This window comes from Rhinopithecus roxellana, chromosome 8, assembly GCF_007565055.1.
Source record: "Rhinopithecus roxellana isolate Shanxi Qingling chromosome 8, ASM756505v1, whole genome shotgun sequence".
NCBI classification, from domain to species: Eukaryota; Metazoa; Chordata; class Mammalia; order Primates; family Cercopithecidae; genus Rhinopithecus; species Rhinopithecus roxellana.
Genome location: NC_044556.1, coordinates 42,418,300 through 42,430,822, shown reverse-complemented (window position 1 = coordinate 42,430,822; position 12,523 = coordinate 42,418,300). Strand labels below are relative to the sequence as shown.

At 44.6% G+C, this 12,523-nt stretch overlaps 1 protein-coding gene across 2 annotated transcripts in view; it reads right to left on the bottom strand.

The window, feature by feature from the left end:
- Window positions 1-12,523, bottom strand: part of KCNN3 (potassium calcium-activated channel subfamily N member 3) — a 164,133-nt gene that overhangs the window by 52,900 nt on the left and 98,710 nt on the right. The window lies entirely within an intron of this gene.

Genomic DNA, 12,523 nt, shown 5'->3' with positions numbered 1-12,523 from the left:
GCCGTGCTATGTGAGCCAGGAATGCAGGGCTTTACCTGAGCCTGGGCGGGGGCCCCCAGCTGGCAGTGGAGGGCAGGGGAAACATGGCAGGGTGAAGAGCCATGCTCCTGAGAGCCAGCCTAGGACACCAAACTCATGGAGAAGGGGCCCTGAGGAGCTGAGGTGCCGTCCTTTGAGGGAGGGGTCTGCACCAGAAATGTAGGGCACAATGGGATCACGAGGGGCAAACAAAACAACCCCAAAGTTGAAGGGTGGAAAAGCAGACAGAATATGGATTTCCTGCTTGACTAATGTCAGCCCACAAATAGATGTGGCTGACGTCACTTACAGGAATCCCTTCCTTTTCCTTACCTCAGCCCCTCCAAGGAGGTGGGTGGGGGAGCGGGTGAGAATGAAGCCCCATGCCCTTAGGCATCCGCTGTAGGAAAGGAAGTCACTTCTCTCCTACACACCTAGCATGGCACTAACAGTCGCTGTGTACCATCTTTGGCAGACTTGGGAAGGAATTCATTCCAGTGACAAAGGTCGGATGGTCCTTCCCAGTTGGAGAAGGAACCCTGACATTTAACGGGGTCTCCCTAAAGAAAAAATCCTGGAGACAAAAGACATCAGTGACTTCCCAGCAGAAGAGAGTGGAGGGAAACCCAAGGTTTGGTGTAATGCAGCAAATAATTTGGAATAATTTGGGGGTTGACTTGACTGAAAAAATGGAATGGTTTCTCAATGCAATATGGATTTCACTTTGCACCCACAGCCCTAAACTTAGTGCTGCAGAATGCAAATTTTATGGAAATTTTCCTTGTTTTACCAGTTTCTTTTTTCTTTTATTTTCTCTCTCTCTCTCACACTTTCTTTCTCCTCTCTTTCTTTTCCTTCTTTCTTTCTTTTTGAGACGGAGTCTCACTCCGTCTCCCAGGCTGGAGTGCAATGGTGGGATCTAGGCTCACTGGAACCTCCGCCTCTCAGGTGCAAGCGATTCTCCTGCCTCAGCCTCCCGAGTAGCTGGGATTACAGGTGCGCGCCACCCCTCTGGCTAATAATTTCCCTATTTCTTGATTCTCCTTTCTAAGAGATATCATCCATTACTTATAATAGCTAAATGATGCATAATTAATATAAAAGTACGAAAAAACTAGCCACAAATTAGCAGTTTAAGTGTCAAAGGGCACAAAAACACTGCCAATGAGGAAGAGGAAAGAACGGCTGAATACGAGATCACAGAATGAGAAAGCGGCCGCGGAGTGGGACTGCAGACTGTGAAGCACGCAGGTGAAATCAGAACGGGATGCCACTCGAGACAGGAGAGAGAAGCCAGGAGCTAGCAGCAGCCCTGGAGTCGCTGGCTCAGCCCTGAAGCCGCTCCGGCTGTCGCCACAGCGAGAGGGAACCTGAACGCTCTGTTCCTTCGCGGCAAGTCCCTGCAGGTGGGGACACCGCCCCACCCGGCCCGCCCTGCTACCCGCGCCCCCTGGCGGAGCGAGCCTCGGCCTCTCCCGGGCCCCGGCCGCGCCAGAACCACCCGCGGACTCGCGGACTCTCCACACCGGACCCGGCAGCACCGCGGGGCCGCAGATCCCGGCCGGCCCGGGCGGATACTGAAGAGCCAGTGGAGCCTGCCTCGATCACACGTCCCCCGTGGAGCTCCACCTTCCCGCACGCCGGCTCAGGCGCTCCCATAAGCGGCCGGCCGCAGAGGGGCTCCAAGGGAGGCGCCCGCCCGCGAAGAAGCACTCCGGCCCCGCAAAGGCGCCCCGCGCGCGGCCCTGTCCACCAAGGCCACTGGCCGATGGGTCGGAAGAGAGCCCTTCAAGAAGGAACCTGCATTGCGCTTATTAGAGAAAATTATATGTAAAAACTGAGCCATTCAGCTTTACTTTCCACCCCGCGTTGATGTAAAACCTGAGTTCCTATGGAAGATGAGGGGCTTTGTCAAGTGTGTAAAAACAAATGCTACCTCTTTCCATTAAAAAATTATATATGTATATGCATTCTCATTGTTGAAAATATAATTAAAAAGTAATGAAAAAAATCACATGTAACATCATGAGAAATCAACTTAATTATTACATGTATGAAAATCACATGCACCTTGGGAGGTTGAGGCGGGCGGATCACCTGAGACCAGGAGTTGCAGACCAGCCTGGCCAACATGGCGAAAACCCATCTCTACTAAAAATACAGAAATTAGCCGGGCGTGGTGGCGCACGCCTGTAATCCCAGCTACTTAGGAGAGTGAGGCATGAGAATAGTTTGAACCCGGGAAGCAGAGGTTGCATTGGGCCGAGATTGCGCCACTGCACTCCAGCCTGGACAACAGAGTGAGACTCTATCTCGTAAATAAATAAATAAATATTACATATAACACAAAGAAATCAACTAAATGTTTCTATGTATTTTCCAAGTATTTCTGCATCTATCTATAAATCGGTAACATCTTACATAATGCTGTTTTGTATGCTCCTTTTTCAAATATTACATCATGAATATTTTCCTACCTTATTGTAATTTTCAAAAGGTTGATTTTTAGGCCGGGCGCGGTGGCTCACGCCTGTAATCCCAACACTTTGAGAGGCCGAGGCAGGTGGATCACTTGAGGTCAGGAGTTCAAGACCAGCCTGGCCAATACGGAGAAACTCCGTCTCTACTAAAAATACAAAAACTTAGCCAGGTGTTGTGGCAGGTGCCTGTAATTTCAGCTACTCGGGAGGCTGAGGCAAGATAATTGCTTGAACCTGGGAGATGGTGGCTGCAGTGAGCCGAGATGGTGCCACTGCACTCCAGCCTGGGTGACAGAACAACACTCCGTATCAAAAACAAACAAACAAACAAACAAAGAAAACAAACATGTTGATTAGATTTTTTAAGATTCTTGCTAACTACCCATCATATGGATGTGCCATACTTGTTTAACCATTTAAATCCTAGATGTTTACTTGGTTTCTCATTCTTTTCTGTTATAAACTGCACCATGCAGAAGCGGTTTGATGTAAATTGATTACTCTATTAAAATAGCTTCCTAGAAAGAGAATTCCTGGATCAAAGTTACAGACTCAAGGCTCCTGTGACAAATTGTTAAATTGTTTTCCAGAAAGGTGGTCTAATTTCCTTCTTGCCCTCAGCGTAAGACAACCCCGTCCACCCTCAACGCCAACAATAAGAAGATTCTCCAGCCCTGAGTTCTATTTATTTAAAATTTTGTTAACTCCAGAGGAGAAAAAGTAATTCTCCTTGTAGTTATAATTTTCAGTTCTTTGATTAGCGGGACTGAATATGTGTTGCGTGTTTTATTTTATTGACTTTTTGTATTTCTTCCTTTGTAGTTGGCCTAATCTTCAGCCTGTTTTTTTCACTGGGGAGATGAGTTCTTCTAATTGGTTTCTAAGACCGCCTTGTATAATAGGGATATTTACCTCTTGTCATGTTTGCTGCAAATATTTTTTCTAGCGTAACATTTGCTTTTTAAATAAGTTCATATTTTTTGAAGGACTGAAATGTAAAATCGTGTGTGTGATGTAATCAAACACGCCAGTTTTTTTCTTCATGTTTCTTCTGAGATTTTATGCTTAACAGTTTCTTCTCCTCTCAGGGTTGATTAAATATTCACTTTGTTTTCTGGAGCTTGTTCACGGTTTCTTCTTTTACATCTGACTTTTTAATCCACCTGGAATTTATTTTGGTGGCTGGTGAGAGCTAGGGTTCCAATTTGATTTTTCATCCAAGCTTCCAATTTCCCCATTACCATTTAATGAATAATCTATTGCTTCCCAGTTGGTTTTCTTTCTCATATAGTGGGTTCTAACATAGTAGGGTTTATTTCAGGGTTTTCCATTAGGTTTCATTGATCTGTTGTTATTGATTTTTCAGTAATGCCAGAGGGATTTAATTACTTTCAGTTTTGTAATACATTTTAATATCTAGTAGAGAAATCCCCCTCAATGGTCTTCTGTTTCAAAAAAAAGTTAAGCTATTCTCACTCATTTATTACAACATCCTCAGAATCAGTATTCTCCATTACAATTTCTAACTTTGTGTTTTCTTTCTTCTCAATTAAATTTATATTTTGAAGTTGGTATCTTTTGGATTTATAAATTATGTTTTCCTGGTTTTTAAATTCATTAATTCCTATCTTTGCCTTTGTTCTAAACTTAATCTTCTCTCCTGAGGTTTGTTTTATTCTTCTAATGGATTCAGTTATTTTATCTGTTCATTTTTTTCTCTTTTTATTATGAAAAATGGGGTCTCCCTATGTTGCCCAGGCTAAGGCAGTGGCTATCCACAGGCACAATCATAGTCCACTACTGGCTGGAACTCCTAGGCTCAAGCGATCCTCACACCTCAGCCTCCCAAGTAGCTGGGGCTATCAGTGCACACCATCGTGCCTGAAAAACTTTAAAGATATTTTTCATCTGAGTACACCTTTGGTCACATCCTGAGTTTTTATATATAGGGTCGTCATTGTCATAATTTTCTAATAGCCTTTAATGGTAGTTTTGAATTATCTGTTGTAATTGAGGAGATTGCTTTAAAAGTCCCACCCAAAAGTTTTACTTTAATTGGAGTTTTATGGGCTTGTGGTCAGAGAATACAGCCTGTGCAATTTTTCTGATGTTTTGAAATGTGTGACCGAGAAGTTGATCGATTTTTTTAAGTGTTCCCTGGATGCTTAAAAAGAAGATGTATTATTTGTTTGTAGGTTACAAAGTGCTCAATTAGTTTAAACATTTAACAATTCAGATTTTCAATCTCATTTTTTTTGTATAAAATTCACAGTTTTACTGTATATGGCACTTTTATCCATATTAAATGGTTCTTTTGTACAATTTAATGATTTCTGTTTTGAATTCATCTTGGTTTAAAATGATAACTTCTATTCATTTGCCATCTGATTTGTACTTACCTAATAAATCTCTGCTCTTCATTTATTTTTGGGTCCTTCTGTTCTAGGTACTTCTTTTGTAAATTGCATGCATTAAATTTTCCTTTTAAATTTCATCTAAGAGACATTTACTTTTAACAAGGAGGTAAACACAATTATGTTGATTGTTACAAATTTTAAGTTTGTTTTTCTCTGATCTTCTTTCATACTTTGTATTGAAATTCTTTCTTCCTGCTTCCTTTATTTTTTCTGTCTTAGCTATGTGGGCTCTGATGTGGCATGGGAGGCACATGTTTTCAGGGTAGGGAAAAGGCTCTCAGGCTGGTGTTGGAGTCTCAGGTCTGCTGGCTCTGTGGCCTGAGGCACATCGCTCAACCTCTCTGTGTCTCAACATCCTCACATATAGAATGGAGATACAATCTCATAGAGCTGTGGTATGGATTAAATGAAACAATACATGGCTGATGCTATTGTTATTCTTGTTATACTTATAAAATTTTGCCTGTGGTTCCTTTAGGTTTAAAAAAGTTTTTCTCTGATTGCTAAAACTGAGTAATAGGGCTTTATTTTAAAATTCTTCTCTACATAAGACAATGCATCTGGCATGCTTTTACTAATCTCTTCTAGTCTTCTCCTCTCAAATTTTTAATCTGAGGATTTGCAGCCCTTGAATTATTCTTGAATTATTGCTTTAATTTCATACATCTACTCTTTCTAGAATCTAGTTTTTCTTTGACATTAGAATTTGGAGTTTTGCAACCATTCATAAGTTTAGTCTTGAATTCATGTTTGCCCATGTGAACCAATGTCTACCTGTCTTTCTTTACAACATTTCATTATTAAGATCTTAATTGTGATTCATTCTTTGGTCAACTGGCAAACGAGTTCCCACCAAAAGTGTCGGTGATTTACCTTCTGAGCCCAGAAAACTCCAAGAATGACTTTTGTTCCTCTTTGGTTGCCTCACTCAAATGACAGGGTGGATCCAAATTTAAAATGCTGTGAACGTGTTCTCGTGACTCTGAATTTAAGGTTCCTGAGCGAGCGTTAGCTCTGGGATGCCTGTGTGCCTCTAGGAGTGTTTCACCTTATGATTCAATACATTTTCCAGAAAAGGAATGAATCAGGGTATGTCTAGGGGTGGCTCCTCCTGTCCCCCACATTCTAACTGGAAAAGAGGAATCCTTTTTGATCTGCCTGCTCTGATCGACCATCCCCACACACAACATCCCCTTACCTAGGCCAATTCCGAAAACGTTTACTTTGTGTATATCTCTGATTATGCTTTTATCCAAATTATTATCATTTCTTCCTCTGAAATAACTCTAATTCTTAGATTTCACCTGGATCCTATAGCCTCCAGTTCTGTCCCATTCATCCTTTCTCTTATCTCTTCCACATTCTGAAAGAATTTTAAATTTTTTAAGTTTGTCTCCACATTCCACATTTTAAAAAATGTAGTGCCATCAATGTGGATTTTCCTTTTGCTAAAACAATTTTAGTTTTCTGGAACTCTGTGCTTATGTGAACCGGATACATTTTCATTTCACATCTGCCCACTCTTCTCTGTCATAAGGATCATATATATTCTGGCACCCTATTAGAGATGCCCAAGACTCTTCTTTCTCCCCCCCCCCTTTTTTTTTTTTTTTCAGACAGGGTCTCACTCTGTCACCCAGGCTGGAGTGCAGTGGCACAATGTCTGCTCACTGCATCCTTGACCTCTCAAGCTAGGTGATCCCCCCACCTCAGCCTCCTGAGTAACTGGGACTACAGGTACACCACCACTCTCGGCTAATTTTTTTTTTCCCCCAGAGATGGGGTTTCGCTATGTTGGTCAGGCTGGTCTCGAACTCCTGACCTCAGGTGATCCGCCTGGTGTAACCTCCCAAAGTGCTGGGATTACAGGCGTGAGCCATTGTGCCTGGCCACCCAAGACTTTTCTAATGTTGCTTTTTGTTTCTCATAATTAAACATTTTTCAGGAATCTTCAGGATTATTTTCCTCTTCCTTAATGCTGCAGGTTTTTCTCAAAGGCCTCCAGCAGGATTCCTGTCGCCTCCCTACCTTCCCTCCTGAGCCATCCATCTCTCCGCCTGGCACCAGCAGGGGATTGCCACAGGCTGCTCCTTCCCTACCAGAGGCTAACTTCTCACTTCTCCAGCTAGAGGGCAGGGTTCCTGGGTCTAGCAGCTTCATCCCATGTGGTAGGCTACTTTCCTATCCTCTCTAACTAGTTCTCTGATACCACAAACCAGTGGTTTGCAAACTTTTAAAATCACGGGCTCCTACCAGTTAAAAGTTTTTTTAGCACGCCCTCCTCCATTATATACATATTTATTATAAATTACAGACATGTATTGCTCTCTACCCATTTATTAAATACTAGCTAGGCTTATTATATATACCCATATGTATGCCCATATATATACGTGGGTAGAAGTTCTGATCATTTCTTCCCATAGTCCCATGGATCACTGTGCGTGTGCCCCACATTGGAGGTTATAACTCAAACCAAAGCAGCCCATGAAGAAGCACAGTGCCCGGCCCCACTGTTCCCAGGCTTTGCTCAGTTCTGCTCAGCCTACAGGATTTAGCTTGCAGGTTTTCATCAACCCCATGTAGGATGCTTCATCCCTGTAACGACCACCTTCCTACTGTTTTGTTTTTGGGTTTTTTTTTTTTTGAAATGGAGTGTCACTCTGTTGCCCAGGCTGGAGTGCGGTGGCGGGATCTCGGCTCACTGAAAGCCTTGCCTCCCGGGTTCAAGCGATTCTCCTGTCTCAGCCTCCCAAGTAGCTGGGACTACAGGTGCGTGCCACCACGCCTGGCTAATTTTTTTGTATTTTTAGTAGAGACGGGGGTTTCACCGTGTTAGCCAGGATGGTCTCGATCTCCTGACCTCATGATCCGCCCGCCTCAGCCTCCCAAAGTGCTGGGATTGCAGGCGCAAGCCACAGTGCCCGGCCATTCCTACTGTTCCCTTGGAGTGGAAGTACCCCTTCTTGGAGGGGGCAGGAGGTTGTGGGAAGGTGATCAAAGAAGGAGGGAACTGTGGTCTTGCTTCCTGCTGTGGGCAAGTGCAGACCTGGGTGTCTGAGGCACGGGCAGAAGAGGGCACAGGAAGGAAGCCTCTTTTTACCTCCTTACAATGGGAGTGGTGGCTCTTTTAATGAGAGAAAGAACGGATCACAAATTGTTTTTCTCCTGCTTTAGGAGCTAGGTCTCCAGAATAAAATTTCTCATTAAAATATCAGTATGCCAAAAGTTAGCCACCACAATCAAAAACCTGTTGACAGACTGAAGACTTGGGACACTGAGATAGCCTGTTGCAGAATTTGGAGCCTCAGGAGGGACCAAAGCAAAGGGTCCAAAGGGTCCACAGGGAATCCACTCAAGAGGCAGGAAGGTCATTTACAAAGCATGGCTCTGATGGCAAAGCTTACCCCACTTCATCAACGTTATGGGAGGCCTTCTTGCTCCTCCCAAGGAGATAAGCATACGAAGGTGAGCTGGCAGGCCACTGCTCAAGGCACGCTAGGAAAGCTGGCTTCTCCAACCTGCTGCCGCAGTGAGGACCTGGGGCCTCAGATGGTCTCTCCACCAGTAAGGCTGCTTGGCGCTTGACAGTGTATAATCAGGAGGTTCCTCCCTGAGAGGCCTGTGGGAGGTGGGCAGGCAGCCAGGAGAATCCCAGAGAATGCGGAGTGCCACAACTGTCAGGTCTCAGAACCCATGATGTAATGCCTCTCCGGGGGCCAAGGAAAACAAGCCCGCTGTTGTCACTGCCCTCCCAGCAACCAGGCACTGCCCTCCCCATGGCACGGCTGTTCTGTGTAATTACGATCCCACTCTCTCTCCTTGGGAGAAGGAAATATGAAAAACCTTTGCTGTCACATAAAAACCAACCCAAGATATGAGAACTGTCTTTTAAAATACATCTTGCTGTAGAGAGATTTCCATAGCAACTTCAGAAGTGTGTGTATACAACTAGAGATAAGTCTAGGCTGATGAAAGCCACCTGGAATGTGAACAGGCTCTGGGCATCAGCAGCTGTGGATTTTTCTAGAACCTGTCATGCTGCTGTGTGACCCTGGGCAAGTCACTTACCCTCTCTGATGCCTAAGGTGATAGAATCATCATCAGATCAAGCTGAGAGAGATCAAGATCATCTTGTCCACACTACCCTGGTCTGATGCTTCAGTTCCCCAAGGCTTCCCCTGCTTCCAGCTTCTGTCCAGTCTCTGGCTGAATAAGTCCTGGCTGAAGGCCTCTGCCAATCTTACTTATTATTTGATATTGGGAAAGACAATGATCATTTAAGCGTGATTCTAAAAATATTGCTCAGTGTTTGTAAGAGAAGTGCTTTGCCTGTTTAGGAAACAATATATTAATAGGGCAGATTCCTGGGACAGAGTCTGTGAGCTGCTGAGATTTGGGGGTGGGAGTTTGATTGGGGCTGCTTTCAGGATCAATACCTCTGGGGTGTAGGGGAAGCTCCCAGGTGCAGTGGTAACAGAGGCCTTAGGCGATCCCTCAGGGACCCTGGAGACTGACTGAGTGTCCTACTAGAAGCAGTTGGGGTTGGGCCTTTGAACTCCCACACTGACAAATCCCCTCGGGAGCTTGCTGCTCCCAGGCAAGGGGCTTGACTTTAAGAGAGGGACTCAGTCACAACCCCAGCTAAGGGAATGAGAGCCCGGGTCCTGGAGGGGCATCCGGGTGAAGCAATATGTCATCCACTACATGAATGTGTTTGAATTGGATATGAAGGCAGCCCGGGAGGCTTAAGTATGATAACATGGTCAAGACCATAGGCAGCGGAGGCAGGGAAAACAGCAAGACTGGGATTCACATGTCATTCTCAGTGGCCTTGAGACTCTGAGATTGGGAAAGTTGCCAGGAGAGTCGAGGCCATGATTTCCTCGTATGTGCAGGATTCAGCCTGGGTTGGTGACACACACATGGAAGTTCAGAGTCAGAAACGAGTCCAGATTCTGGCTCCATGCTTACTATTAATAGCTCTGTGACCTCGGGGCCAGTTACTTTCTATCAGTTTCCTCAATTCTACCATGAGCCTTCATGTCCAATTCAAACACATCCATGTAGTGGATGACATGTTGCTTCACCCAGATGCCCCTCCAGGACCTGGGCTCTCCTTCCCTCAGGCAAGGTACCTCTCTCATAGATCTATTGTGAGGGTAAGCTGGGATGGCATATGGATTTTACACAGAACCAGCACAGGGGAGCAACAATAACATCTACCATGCTGTAATACACCTCATGTTACACCTAAGTCTTTGTTCAAATGGCCTTTTTGCAAGAGAAGGGAACTTTCAGAGAATTTCCGATTTGCTCATTGATTCTCCGTGCCTTGGTCTTAGCGGGGGCTTGTGACCCATGTCTGTAGAAAGAGAGAGAGAGACCCAGTGGCCCACCAGGGGCCAGGCTAACCCAGCCTCAGCTTGGAAGTTATGGAAGGCCATGCAATATCAAATGAGATGCATCATCTAAGTACTTTGCAAACTACATTCTTTAAAACAAGCTTATTTTCCAGTGAAAAATAGTCACCCCTTCTTGTGACAGGTTCAATAAATTATGAAACTCACTTGCAGGTACTTTGTTGCATGTTCAGCCTGTTTGCTCATCTGAAGTACATGCCAGGGATCATCTGAGGGCGTGTAAGACTTCAAATAGCTTAAAGGGCTACGCAAATTCAATTACTATTGTTGACAGACAATGTGGCTTCCATCATTTAGAAAGGAAAACAGGAAGAATATAGGCCAATGTATGGTAGAAGTTGGGCTGTTCTAATTATAAGAAGGCAGCACAAAATTCCCAAGAGTTATCAAGGGATCTACACTATTATTATTAATTTTCACCATCACTGGATCGCAATACACCGTGCATATATACTACCTTGTTTGACTCTAACAGTAAATCCTGTATCCAGCTTTCAGATGAGAAAATTGAGGTCCAGAGAGGTGAAGCGACGAGCACAATGTTGCTCAGCTAATAGTACCATGAGGAGTTTGGGGTCAGAACCCAAGCACATGCTTTCTCCATTGGGCAAAGAGTGTCTGCTTACCGGAGAAGGCTCATGAAGCCCCGTGCAGTGTGGTCCCACTCAGAGCGGATGTTGCAATGTCAGCTGCTGAGTAATGGCGAGGTTCTGAATAGGTGAGCATGGTGTGTCCCTGAGGCTCTGTGTGTGAGAAAGGTCTTCCAACACTGCACTGGCTCTCACAGCCTGAACCTGCATCCTGCATCCTGGAGCCTGAACCCTTGTTCTGCGGCAGCAGAATGCCCTCTCAGTTTGACCGTGTGTCTGCTGGCCAAAACGCTGAAAGAAATATCTGCAAACAGAACGTCTCAAAAATAGGTAGGAGATACGGTTCAAGGTACCCATGTGGGGTGTGTTTAGGCTAACTCTTCCCCAGACTTCTTTGTCTTGTTTGATCTCTGCTAAGACACTGGTGTATGGAAGGTTTGGCAATATAATTGTAAGTGTTGACGAATTAAGGATGACTACCAGGATCTGTGTACATTACACAGGATGCTTCACCATACCTCCCAACATACTGAAAATAATCTCTCTCAAGTAAACACAGCTTCGTTCTATTTCAAGTGATCCTCAATTTAAAATGAGGAAACTGTACTCCGGAGAGGTTAAGTAACTTGCCCCAGGTCTCACAGCTACTTAGGGGTAGAATCATGGTTTCTAACCTAGATTTGGACTCCACATATCAAATCAGATTAAAATGAATATCCAGGGCTGGGTGCAGTGGCTCACGCCTGTAATCCCAGAATTTTGGGAGGCCAAGGTAGGAGGAACACTTGAAGCCAGGAGTTCAAGACCAGCCTGACCAACATGGTGAAACCCCATCTCCACTAAAAATACAAAAATTAGCCTAGCATGGTGGTGTATGCCTGTAATCCCAGCTACATGGGAGGCTGAGGCAGGAGAATTGCGTGAAGCTGGGAGGCAGAGATTGCAGTGAGCAGAGACTGTGCCACTGCACTCCAGCCTGGGTGAGAGGACGAGACTCCATCTCAAATAAATAAATAAATAAATAAGATGAATATCCAGAACCCCTTGCATGGGAGAAGAGTCATGAAAGGCAGCTCAAGAGTGGTGGAAGGAGGTGGTCTCAGTCCTGCCCTTGAGCCTTGATGATGGCTGTTTCAAGGAGTTGGCATTTTGTTCTACAGCCCTGGATCTCTATCAGGACACATCTCCCTTCTATCTCATGAGTAGCTTCTCTGAATGACTCCCAACCACCAGCCTCCTAAAACAACGTTTCCCAAAGTGTGTTCCATCAGGTACAGTGCTTCTCAAACTAAGGTGCATATGAATCACCAGGTGACCTTGTTAAATGCAAATTCTAATTCAGTCATTCTGGGCTAAGGCCTGAGATTCTGGGAATTGTTCTAACAAGTTCCCAGTGATGCCAATGCTGCTGGTCTGTGAACCAAACTTTGAGTAGCAAGGTACCAATAGTGCTTTATAATAAAAAGGGTTTGAGGGCAAATACAATTGAGAAAGTCTGAACTAAACAAAAATAAATGGTTTCATTACTGCAGGACTTCTCAGAGCCTTTAAAATGCTAATAAGCATTATTAATACCCAAGAGGAAGAAATTGCAA